Genomic DNA, 11,960 nt, shown 5'->3' with positions numbered 1-11,960 from the left:
AGACAGTCTCTTCAGTAAGTGGTGCTGGGAAAACTAGACAGCTACATCTAAAACAATGAGATTAGAACATTTTCTCACACATATATAAAAATAAACTCAAAATGGATTAAAGACCTAAATGCAAGACCTAAAACCATAAAACTCCTAGAAGAAAACATAGGTGGAACACTCTTTGACATAAATCATAGCATTATTTTGGATCTGTCTCCTAATGCAAAAGAACAAAAAGCAAAATAAATAAATGGGACCTAATTAAACTTAAAAGCTTTTTCACAGCAAAGGAAACCATTAACAAAATGAAAAGACAACCTACTGAATGGGAGAAAATATTTGCAAATGATATGACTGATAAGGGGTTAATACCCAAAATATATAAATAGCTCATACAACTCAATATCAAAAAAACAAACAACTTGATTTAAAAATGGGCAGAAAACCTGAACAGACATTTTTCCAGAGGAGACATACAGATGGCAAACAGGCACATGAAAAGATGTTCAACAGCACTCATCATCAGAGAAATGCAAATCAAAACAACAATGAGATATCACCTCACACCTGTCAGAATGGCCATCATCAAAAAGGCCACAAATAACAAGTGTTGGTGAGGATGTGGAGCAAAAGGAACCCTTGTACACTGTTGGTGGGAATGTAAATTGGTGCAGCTACTGTGGAAAACAGTATAGAGGTTTCTCAACTAAAAATGGAACTGCCATATGATCCAGCAACTCCACTCCTTGGTATATATCTGAAGAAAATGAAAACACTAATTTGAAAAGATACATGCACCTCAATGTTCACAGCAGCATTATTTAAAATTATTTACAATAGCCAAGATACTGTAGCAACGTAAGTGTCCATCAACAGACAAATGGATAAAGAAGATCTGAGATGGACTTCCCTGGCGGTCCAGTGGTTAAGACTTTGCCTTCCAATGCAGGGGGTGCAGGTTCAACCCCTGGTCAGGGAGCTAAGATCCCACATGTCTCAGGGCCCAAAAACCAAAACATAAAACAGAAGCAATACTGTAACTAATTCAGTAAAGACTTTAAAAATGGTCCACATCAAACAAACAAACAAAATCTTAAAAAATAAAGAAGATCTGAGATACACATACACACACACACACACACACACACACACACACAGGAATATGACTCACTTATAAAAAAGAATGAAATTTTGTCATCTGCAACAACATAGGTGGACCTGGAGGGTATCATGCTTAGTGAAATAAGTCAGACAGAGAAAGGCAAATACTGCATATTATCACTTATATGTGGAATCTAAAAAATAAGACAAACTAGTGAATATAACAATAAAGAAACAGACTCACAGATATAGACCAAAAACTAGTGTTTACCAGTGGGGAGAGGGAAGGGGGAAAGGAAAGATACGAGTAGGGGATCAAGAGGTACAAACTACTATGTATAAAATAAGCTACAAGGATATATTGTACAGTACAGGGAACATAGCCAATATTTTATAACTATAAATGGAGTATAATCTATAGAAATTTTGAATCACTATGTTGTACACCTGAAACTAATATAGTTTTGTAAATTAACTCTCTCTCTACATATATATGTATGTGTGTATGTGTGTGTGTGTGTGTGTGTATGTGTGTGTGTGTGTGTGTGTGTGTGTATAATATAACCAGACAGGATCTGGGGCTGTGATTGGGCACAGACTGTTAGAACTATGATTCCACACCACCACTATTATGACTTCTCTTAGCAGCAACTATCTAATCATTGCAATAAGAATTAACATATTATAAACACTTTATAGATTACCATATTTAATCTTCACAACCCTATAAAGTAGGTCCTATATTCCCATTTTACAGCTGATGGAATTGAAGCCCAGAGGAAAAAAGTAAAAGTAAAATAAAATTATAGGAGTGAATAAGCTCATCCAAGGAGAACATATAGAATGAAAAGAGGAGGGGTCTGAAGACAAAACTGGGAAAATACTAACTTTGGAGCTGTGGGAAGAAGAAGAATAAATAGTTCAAAGAAACAGAAAGATAAGCCAGAGGAATAGGAGGAACATCAGAAGAATTTGATGTCACAGAAACCAAGACAGTATTGAGTGTCAAGGACGGAATGGGAAAGAGAATCAAACCCTACTGAAAAATCACGTGAAAACTAACTTTCAAAGTATCCACTCGCTTTTGTACTGAGGTAGGGACTGCTGGTGACCTTATCAGAGAATTTTCACTAAAGTTTTGGGGGATGAAAACCAAAGTGCAGCAGGTTGAAGGGTTAAGGGAGCACAGTGAAGTGGACATAGTGTAGACTATTCTCTAATGAGAAGAGAGAAAGGCCAGGACTTGGGTTAGAGGGAGGAAATTATTCCAAGTACAGAGGGAACTTGAACAGGTTTACCCTCTGGGAGAAAAATATCCAGTAGCACAGGAGGGCGGAGGGGCGGCAGAGAGGCAGGAAATACAGGGGAAATAAGATGTAATGAAGTCCCTGAGGAAATGGAATAGGAGGGACTGGGATCTAGAGCATGAAGGTAGGGTTTAGCAAGGAAAACCGAGGGGCTTCATGGCTCAGCCACTTGATTTTCTTGATGAGACGAACTCCAAGGCTGTCTGCTTTAGGATGAGGTAAGAGAGCAGACAGCTTGAGACCATATAGAAAGTTTGAGATAGCAGCTGACAGTTAAGCGAGAGGGAGCTGAACCAAAAGAACCCCCCCCACGCCCACTCACCTGACTTCCGGGTTTGAAATTTGTTGCGCCGTATCCAGGTGCCGTCCTTCAGAAGCTCTTGGAAACGAGAATCATTGTGAGGCGCACTGCGGTCCCTGGGAGCACAGTCACCAGCCAGCCTGCCCTGTAGGAGGTTCTGTGCCAAGGAGAGCGCGTCCCAGGTGGACCCTGGAGCAGTCACCCAACTTGCCCGCCCAACAGGGGCCGCTGGGTAGAGTACGGTGGTTCCCAACATGCTTTGCGGCGTGAGTCGGAGCCCACATCTCAGAAGTGCTAGCTCGTCGCCCTGAGGGGGTTTGGTATGGCGAGTGGGTGGCTTCACTCTTTGTTAGGAGAACGCACGGGTGAGAAGGGAAGGAGGCTGAGGAGGAGGCCAAGACTGAGCTAGGGCTGAAGGAGGACTGAGTGAGGAGCAGAGACGCGGATCGGTTGAGGGCCACCGCTCACCACAGAGGCAGTGGCTCTGCCGACGAGGCCACGGCGGCCATGGCCGTGGACTTCAGAGACCCCAGCAGCGGTTTCCGCCACAACGAGGTAGTTATGTTCATCAACGAAGAGGTGCTCAGTAATGGAGGCGGCCCAGACTTCTACTTGACCTTCCGCTCACGGCCCTGGAACGAAATCGAGGACGAGCTGCAGTCCATCCTGGCCAACCTGTAGGTACCACTGGCCATCAAGAGGGCCTGCGCCTGGAGTGTGCTGGCCTTGAGCGTGCGTGTGGCCACGAGGCACCAGGATCAGCAGGCCCGCCAGGTCCAGCGGCTGCAGGAGCAGGTGGGGCAGCGGGAGACGGCCACCTGGGCTCTGACCTCTCAGCTGCAGCGCCTGCGCGAGCGCGAGGCGCGCGAGGCGCGCGAGGCGATTGTCAGGCGGTTGCGTTGCACCCGCAGCTACCTGCAGCAGATGCTGAAAGAGCACGAGGCCCTGCGTAAGCAGCTGCTCCAGGCCGAGATGCAGCCTCAGGAGTTCGTATCCCGGTCTGAAGCCCAGCAGCTCTGGGCTGACATGTGGCCCCTGACCCCAGAGGAGCGAAACACGTTGCTGGTCTCGATGTCGCAGCGCAGGCAGATGGAGGAAGCCCAGAATGCCTCGGCAGGTGGTGTGCTTTACGTGCCGCTACCCCCGAGTTCCTGGCCCCACGTTGTTCAGCCCCCTCCTCCCATGCCGTTACACATGCCATTCCCATACCCACCACCTCCCGCACCTAGGGTAGTCTCAAAAGCAGAAGCAGCAGCCGCAGCAGCAACATTCTCACCCCAGATGCCTGCTGGGGGGATCTACCAACCTGGCATGCAGCCTGCAGTCGTGTCCCAGGAGGAGGTAGCCCTGCAGTGGGACCTGAGGATCCAAGGCCAAGAGGAAGGTCCTGTGAGGCCCCCACTTCGTAAATCCCTCGGGGCACAGCTGGAGCCAAGAAGACCCAATGAAGCAACAACCTCAGGAACAGACGCCCAGGCCACCAGAGGTAAGAAAGCCTTTAAACCCCAGCAAGAGGAGAAACCTGCCCCAGACCTCAGGAGGAGGGATTGGGACTGCCTAAGGTATAGAGTGGGATTAATTTTTCCTGATACTTGCCTTGCAATAAATGCCAGAAAATCTAGATACTAAGTGAGGTGGAAAGTCTTGGCCAAAACAAGCTCCTCATTAAATTCAGGGATGGGATGTAGAAAAAGAATGGACACATAGTCTAAAGAGAAATCAATTTCTGGAGGCCCTCTTCTGCTCAAAAACTAACTCTTTTATTTACATCATAAAAAATTTGAAAATCCATCAAACAAAAATTTTCATTATCCTACCATCAAGCAATAACAGATATAACATAATATATCTGTTTCTACATATGGATCTCTTTCTCCCACTTTCATATTATACATGTATATGTATATGTGTGTATACAATGTGTATTGTTTTAAAGGAAGATGAGATTCTATTGAATATGTTAATTAATCCTTTAAAGGAAAATTTCTCCAATTGCATTTAAGTTCACAGGTTGGTAGACTTTGGATGGCTGCTACCGATTGGTTGACACCCTCGAGAGGCTGATGTGATTAAACCTTCTCTTTTTCTCCTTTCTGTATTCTTCTAACTTCCTCTCTCCCATAATACCAGGTCTTTGGCTGAGAATAACCACGCTCTTAGAACATAAGATACACTTTATTCTAGGAACACTGCTTTTCCTTGAGAACGCTATTGTTATGCTGTATTCTGCGGCAGTGTTCATATTTGTTTCTTGATTTGTTTTTATAACATTCATTGGTTTGGGCCTGTTCTTTGTGTCTCTAAGCTCCAGGAACTTCGTGTGAAGCTGAAGGAGGTCCAGCTCCCAGTGTGTGAATCCTTAGGAAATACCCTTCTGGCTCTCAGCAACCTTCACCTCAGTGAGATCTCAACTGGCTGGAGGTAAAGAGTATCAGAGAAAAGGAAACATTCTGGCACACATCTTGCAACAAGGGAGGGCAGACAAATTTTGTTAAACTTAATGCTTCTGTTGGGGACAAGAGATAGACATAGCAGATTTTCAAAGAGGGGGGTGGGAGGGTAGTATTAAACTGTAGGGGTTACAGAAAGTTTGTCAAATTGCATTCATTAATTCATCGAACAAATAGTGATTGATTGTCTATTATGTGCTAGGAACTACTATTGTATGTTATTATCTGGTACACACATTTTAACTCAGTTGGATAAGTTTGGTTAGATGACAGGAGAGAGCCTAATTTGGCGTACAAATTATATCAGGAGTGACTTCTTTGCCTTACACATAGTATGGCTTTAGGGTAAACTCAATTGAAATAAAGTCAAGACCCATTTCTACGATTCTGGGGGCAATGTCAAAGAGACTTTCATGGAAGGATTTGAATGACTGAACTGCTCATCACATTAATCCCAGTGGAAATGAATGAGCAGGGGCATATATTGGGAATGTAGCCTCACAAAAGTACAGGCAGGACTTTTCTCATACTCCTGCTGATTTCCCCCCTTGAGAGGGACAGCTATTTTCTCAGTTGTCTGAAAGACGACTGCATTGTCTTTAAGAAAGACAATGCTTTGGGAGAGTGTTGGCTACACACTCGAACCCTCAGCTTCAGGCTGCCCCCATCCCGAGCCCCTTTCCAATCAAGAGTAGATGAAGAATGAAATGGATTCCAAGGACAGGCATTACGCTATGGATGGTGCTTCCCTTGGGAGTACCTACTGGATTAAAAATAGAACTGGACTGGGACAAGCACCCTAAGTCTTGACAATGCCCCTGGGCCTTTCTCTTCCACTTGGTGTGTTCTCTGCAGGCTCTCCGCTCCCCTGAGGCAGCTGCTGCAAGCCACGGGGAGCCAGGGTCGAGCCCAGGGGCTGGGAAGTTAGGTCAGCCTCCAGGCTGAACAAAAAGTGTCCTTGAGTTCCCCCAGGAAATCCCCATTCATCAAGCTCAACCTTTGTCAGAGGTTTCCTGATTCTAACTAGTAATAAAGAGTGTGCACTTACTTGCTGTGTCTTCTGTGTAGTGTGTACCTCGGGGCAGGTTTGCTCAGAAGCGGCAGTTTGAATCTGCATTTTCCCTCCATCCCACTGAGGTGACAGAAAATCCAATCTCATTCACTATTGAAGGGGCCCTCCTCTTCCTGTGAGTTACTCAAGAATGGGAGGGCAGAGGGTATTCTACAGGGTCGTCAATCCATTGTGATTGTCCCTGCTCCCCTCACTGTCCAAGTCCCCACGGTTCCTTGAAGGTGGGCATCTCTGCTACTCCTGGGCCCATGGGGCACGAGAGGTGAGGTGAGGAGGGGGCTTCTGCCTAGGCTGGGAGCCCTAATGCCTGGTGTCCAGCCTCCCTACAGGCACCGAGAAGCCATTTCCCTGAGGCCCTGTATCCCAGAGGTCCCTTGAGCAGAAATTTCCCCCCTGCATTTCTGCCCTGCAAGGCACTGCCCCCTCCCTCCTATGCATAATCCCATCAAGGTGCTCAGGATTCTGGAGAACAGGATTCTGGAGAACAGCCAGGCTTAGACAGTCAGCTAACAAGACAAATGTTCCCTGAGGCAAAGGCGGGTAGAGTCTGGCTACCTGCTTGGTGTAGAGACAGGGAAGGGGCAGAGAACAGACGTGAACCTGACCCACCAGCATTCTCTCTTCCCTCGGAGTCCTGATTACCAGGAGGCCTGGGTAACTCGGGAGGGTGCTGGGGAGGAAGGGGACCATCAGGGACTTCAACCCAAAGCTAGGCTTTCTGGGTTGGAGAATGGCTTTGTGATACACTTGTGTATGCTGATAGCTCCCTGGAATTTTGGGAGGATGGGACACAGATGAGACTTGGGAATATTATAGTACATTTTAATCTGGCAGTTCTCAATGCATGGTTTCTGAGCCAGCAGCATCAGGATCACCTGGAAACTTATTACAAATGCAAATTCTCAAGCTCCACCTCAGACCTCCTGACTCGGGAAGTTGTGGGAGGTGAGGCCTAACAGGTGTTTCTGGTGCTTACTAAAGTTTGAGGACCTTTGTAACCCCTAGTGTAGTGTGAACAAATCACCCTGGATCTCGGTATGGTTGGTTCATTTAGGGCTTCACAACACACTCTGATGTCCATTGGAACGTCTGTAGACCTGTATGAAAGCAGACAGCCCAGGCACAACTCTTCCATAGCTCAGTGTGATCACCTAATATTTCAGGGCTGACTTTTTTCATAGCAACCTGCATGAATCTTTGGCCAGAATCACTGAGGTTGGCTGTCAGTCATCCCTTTGTTCTAGGCTGGGCACATGCAGGGAAAGGCAGCAAGTTGTTTAAGAGCCTGGGCTTTGGAGCCAGAGAGACTGGCTTCATACATCTGCTCTACCATTCACTAGCTGTGTGACCGAAAACAAACTAGTGAATTTCTCGGATTCCCCAAAAGTATTGGCTCCCTTCCCCCACCATTAGGGTTCTTCTCTGTGATGATGGGGTAATGCGTATAAAGGATGCCCACTGTGTGCCTTCTCATACCACTGAGTACGTACTATGTGACACTGTATGGCCATTATCCCATTGGTGACCATCACAGCTCCGGAAAGTATAATAGATAGCTATCAATAGTTCTTCAAGGAGGATATTTTACTCCCATTTTTACAAATGTGGCAACTCAATAAGTTACCCAGAGTCATTCAGTTGGGAGTCGGTGAAGCCTGGGTTCTAACCCCAGTCTGCCTGGCACCAAACTCCATGCCCTTTCTACTATATCACAGAGCCTCAACCTTGTACCCTTACCAATTGATAGCAGTTAACAGGGTCTGTCAATACCTTGATGGATATAATTGACAATAATGAAAGGACTCTGAATCATAGGCCGTCTGGTGGAGAGGGAAGTGAGTGGAGATGGCAAAAGTCAGGCTTGGTCGCTGTGGAGTGTTGGTGCTAGACAAGAAGGTGCTGGAAGGAGTGTGGACATGGCTTCTAGGGGTGTCAGCCTGGTGAAAGCTGCAGAGACAGAGATGCAGAAGGCTGAGGCAGCATGCGGTGGCTGCCACGTTCCCTGCCCCACCTCCACCGAGCCCCTTGCCATCAATACTTCCACTCCCATTCGTCTCACTCAGCTGCAGAAGTAGTGGGCTCCAAGCTGACCCTTCCTGCGGGGGCCTCTGCAGGCAGCAAGTGTAAAGTTTAGGGATTGGGAGAAGCACCTCAGGTGTCACAGGAGGCAACAAAAGACCGATCGATAATAGGTGTGCCTCTGCATCCCTCTGTGGGTGAGAGAGCTGTGCCTGATGCATGGCAAAGGGCAGCTAACCAGACTAATGAGCAGTGTCAAATAAAAAGTTTTCTTTGATAAAAACAAGTTTCAAATGAGGGCAGAGCCCTGATATATGGTAGGAGTGGAGGCTTTGTCTTCTCACAGAGCCAACTCTTATTTATAAGCAGGATGCAAGAGAACCAAGGAGATTAAAACCCACTCTCTTGGGAAATCATTTTCCTGAGGGCCTTTCTGACTGTCAAAGTAAACTAGATTCACCAAAACAAGAAGTAGGAAAAGCAGTTAAAACCATGCACAATCCCAAAACCTGGAGGCAACTGCTGTTTATATTTTAATGTATTTACTTTATACACACACACACATATGCATATATATACCCACATACATATATACCAAGACACAATATGGTACATACTTTTTTGTAGCCTCCTCAGCTGTGAAAGTAGTGGCTCAAATCTGGATCCTTTCTGTGGTGGGCTCCGCACCCCGCATGGGGGAAAGTATAGGGATTGGGAGAAGCACTTCTTGGATGGCAGAGGAGCAGTTATAGATATAGATACATAGATATAGATTTATTTACCAAAACAGAAAAATGGTACATACTTCTTTCCTACATTTGTTTCTCACTTAACAGTAAGACACGAACATTGTCTCATATTTGAATTATTTGAGAATGTGACTTTAAATGGCCATGTAACGTGCTGTCATGTCAATGTTTCAATTTATTTAAGCTGTTCTATCTCATTGGGCATTTAGATTGTTTCCAAATTTTCATTTCACACTCAACACTGGGTTAGTGTGCAGAGTTTTCTGTACTGTGCCCAAGAGTAAATATAATCATTTAAAATATCTTTAACCAATTTGAAAGATATCTTGTTTTGATTTATATTTCTTTGCTTATTAGAAAGATGGAGTATTTTTTCAAATTGCTTATCCATTTGTATTTCTTCTGTCATGACTTAGCTATTCATGTCCTTATTCCAGTGTACTCATGGAATATTCATCTTCTTTTGTATTTATTTGATAGTAACGATATTAACCTAACCCTTTGTCATACTTAAGATGCAAGTATTTTCCCTTGTTTGTTGTTTATCTTTAAATTTGTGTGTGGTGGCATTTTGATAGTCAGAAGTATTAACTTCTTATATATTGAAATCTTTTCCCTGTCATTTCTTCTTTTTCTTTTATTAGGAAGGCCTTTATTCTGAGATAAGATACAACCATCTATATTTGATTCTGTATCTTTTACAGTTTTTAAAAATTTAACTCCTTAATCATCCTTGAATTTATTTTGGTACTTATGAGGTAGGTCTCAATGTATTTTTTTCCCCTAAATAATCAACCTAGTATCTCAGCATCATTTTTCAATGTTCCATTCTTTCCCCATTGATCTGAAAAGAACATCTTTATCAAATACCAAATACACACAGTGTGTGTGTGTGTTGTCCATTAAATTGTTGGTCTATTATTATATCCATCTAACATTTGATCCTAGCTTTATAGCACATCTTAATAAATGCAGTACAAGTTATCACTCATTTATTTTTTTCTAAACTTTCTTGGTAGTTTTCACCTGTGTATTCTCAGTTGAAGCTTTATAATTTAACTCTACTCCTTTGAGTCCCAGATGTACTTCCTTCAGTTGGATTCTGTGAGGCTTATCCAATCACTTCATAATTCATTCCTTTTTTTAAAATAAATTTATTTATTTATTTTTGGCTGCACTGGGTCTTCGTTGCTGCACGCGGGCTTTCTCTAATTGTGGTGAGCGGGGGCTACTCTTCGTTGTGGTGCACAGGCTTCTCATTGCGGTGGCTTCTCTTGTGAGCACCTGCTCCTGGCACGCGGCTTCAGCAGTTGCGGCACGTGGGCTCAGTAGTTGTGGCTCTCAGGCTCTAGAGCGCAGGCTCAGTAGTTGTGGCGCACGGGCTTAGTTGCTCTGTGACATGTGGGATCTTCCCGGACCAGGGATCAAACCCATGTCCCCTGCATTGGCAGGCGGATTCTTAACCACTGTGCCACCAGGGAAGTCCCATTCCTCTTTTTTTTTTAACCTAGTTTGAGTAGGTTTCTGTTCCTTAAGTCTTTAATCTCAGCCCTATTCTTTCTCTTCACTTCCTCCTTCCATGATCTTATCTAAACATTTGACACCTATCATCTTTAGGAAGAAGATTCCAATCTATATAATAAAAAAAAGCTCACGCTTATTGCTTACTATGTATATTTGGTGGCATTATCTTATTTAATTCCCTTTAAAACCCTACAAGATAGGTAGTAGTACCAACTTCATCTTACAGATGTAGAAACCTAGGCTTAGAGAAGTTAAGTAACCTGTGCTGCGTGTTAAGAGCCAGGATTCAAATTCTTTTCTGATATACCTGCCATCCTAAGCTATGTAGCATTTAAAAGAAGGAAACGTGACTATTAAAAATTCTGTCTGCTTTAAAACTGAAAATCATAGCCACCACAGATACAGACTTCTGTTTTTGGAATTGAAAATGACACAAGAAGCAGTATGTCATACTAAAAGGAGGTTGTAATGGTAGCATGCTGAAAGGCATTGGCTCTGACCACTTGGGTCTGAATCCCAGATGCATTCAATGGATTAATGGTGTTATAATCCACATACAGCACTCTCCACAGTGCCTGGTACATATCAACTCTAAGACGTGCATTTTTGGGAGTTCCCTGGTGGCCTAGTGGTTAGGATTCCGGGCTTTCACTGCCGTGGCCCGGGTTCAATCCCTGGCTGGGGAACTGAGAGGCTGCGTGGTGTGGCCAAAAAAGAAAAAAAAAAAAGATGTACTTTTTTCACATTTTTGAAACCAGTAGGTCTCTCACAGTTTAATTGGCAGTATTTATCTTACAACTGATGGCATCTTAGATTTGATGAAATAAGGTAGAAAGTGCTTAATAAGTGTTTAGCTATTACACAAGATGACCACTCATCCATCAGCAAATATTTCTTCAGTGTGAACTATGTGCCAGGCACTGTTCTAGGGACTGGGACGGACTAGTAAACACAACAAAGATTCTTGCTCTCATGAAGTTTACCTTCTAGTGGGAGACAAACATGAAATACAGATTAACAAGTATATAGTATGTCAGATGGTAAGAGGTGGTAAGTAACAAAAGTGAAACAGAGTAAGGGGGATGGGAAGTGGTGGGGGCAGGGTGTGCTCTATTAGACAGAGTGCACAGGGAATGCTGCCCTGACTAGGTGACATTTGAAGAGACCTGCATGGGATTAGAGGGTGAGCCATGAGGATAGCTGGGGGAATATCTTTCCAGGTAGAAGGCAGAGCAAGCGCAAGGGCCTTGAAGTGAGGGCACCCTTAGGGTCTTTGAGGGGTAGCAAGAGGGCCATTATGGCTGGAGAGAAGCGAGTACAGGAGGGTAAATGAGGTGGCAGGGGGAAGCGCTGCAGATTATAGTTGGAAACTTTAAGTATGTGGATAAGGATTTCTTGAAATCCTCTCAAAAAGGCTCTAGATCTAAGAGTAGGAACTGCGTATTG

Source organism: Aethalodelphis obliquidens, unplaced genomic scaffold, assembly GCF_003676395.1.
Source record: "Aethalodelphis obliquidens isolate GAN/ISIS:26980383/991018 unplaced genomic scaffold, ASM367639v1 scaffold77, whole genome shotgun sequence".
Taxonomy (NCBI): Eukaryota; Metazoa; Chordata; class Mammalia; order Artiodactyla; family Delphinidae; genus Aethalodelphis; species Aethalodelphis obliquidens.
This window is presented reverse-complemented; position numbering follows the sequence as displayed.